Source organism: Petromyzon marinus, unplaced genomic scaffold, assembly GCF_048934315.1.
Source record: "Petromyzon marinus isolate PM22_M1 ecotype Great Lakes invasive population unplaced genomic scaffold, UKy_Petmar_22M1.pri1.0 PM_G_Scaffold_43, whole genome shotgun sequence".
NCBI lineage: Eukaryota > Metazoa > Chordata > Hyperoartia > Petromyzontiformes > Petromyzontidae > Petromyzon > Petromyzon marinus.
This window is the reverse complement of record NW_027422995.1, coordinates 1,570,956-1,572,500: the sequence shown is the minus strand read 5'-3', so window position 1 is coordinate 1,572,500 and position 1,545 is coordinate 1,570,956.

The following is a 1,545-nucleotide window of genomic DNA, read 5'->3' as shown; positions in this document are numbered from 1 at the left end:
TTCGTCTTGGAAAATAACAAAATCTAAAAGAAAAGAAAAGTCTTCTTTGTGGAAAATAGTAAAATAAAAAAACCAAGACTTCACCTTGGAAAATAACAAAATCTAATCTAAAACATCTTAAATAAAGCTTATTTGTAATCTTCTTTGTAGGCAGAAAATAGTAAGTTACAGGACTCTCGAACTGATGTAGTCCAAAAATAAAGAATTAAAATAACAAAGTCTAATCTATATAAGTGCTCTTGAATAAGCTTCGTGTAAAAAAATAGCAATATAATAAAAATACCAAGTCTTCGTCTTGGAAAATAACAAAATCTAAAAGAAAGGTCTTCTTTATGGAAAATAGTAAAATAAGAATACCAAGACTTCACCTTGGAAAATAACAAAACCATCTTGAAAAAAGCTTATTTTTAATCTTCTTTGTAGGCAGAAAATAGTAAGGCGAAAATAAAGTCCCCTCTAAGCTCTAAAGTAACAAATACGACGTGTTAAAAAAAAACTAACAATAAAAAAAAGAACCAAGACTTCGTCTTGGAAAATAACAATCTAAATTGTGGAAAATAGTAAAATGAAATAAAAACCGACTTCACCTTCGAAAATAACAAAATCAATCTAAAACAAATGACATCTTAAAACAAAACTATTATTTGTTTCGGAGGTTGTCTATGACTGTTCATAGACCGCATAATTTCCACAGAACATTCTCAGAATATCAAGAGAGAAAAGCAGCGTTCTGCGGGAAATCATCTTGGCCAGTGATGTCGTTCTGGGTTTGGTCAGGCCCAGGGAGGTAAGTACCTCGTTATTCTCAAGGGGCCACTTTCCTCTTGCCCCAACCGGGAATCCAAAGAATGTGACCTTGCTAGCCTTCGTCAGCACTTTGACTTGATCACCAAGAGGGGTATAGTACGAAACTTTGTGCGAGGCAGCATCTGACAAGGTATTCTTTGAAAGCTCAAAACGGACGGTGACATCGATCACAACCGCCTCCTCATCTTTTGCAAACACGAGGTCAGGCTTTCTCATCTCTCCCGTCTCGGATATGAACCGTGGCTCTTTGTATACAGACCAGCCCAATCTAGCCGCTTCGTCTGCCAGAATGTTACTGATCTTGTTATGTCGCGCAATTCTTGCTTTCTGTACTGCAGGACATTGACCGAGAATGTGCGAAAGGGACTCGAGTCTGGCAGAGCATTTCCTGCAGGAACGTAAGGCCCCATCTCTGCCTCTGTTCAAACTTTCTCTTGTTGGGTAAATATTTGCCCTTAGTTGTAGTGCTGCGATAAAGAAGCATTGTTTAAAGCCGCACCATGGCCTCAACCAAGCATTACTGATTCTATCATGCGCAAAGTTTACAATGCCCCTTCCTTGAACCGGCTTTTCGCACCATCTCTGAAATTCATGCTCCCTCCAATCGCAGGGTCTCGGATATACAGGTTCTTTTGACACCGAGTCCCTGAGAACGAATGTTGGGATTGCATCACTGTCACCCCCTGCTCGTACCCACAAATTACGGTATTCTTCCTCCATACCCTGCGAGGACACAAT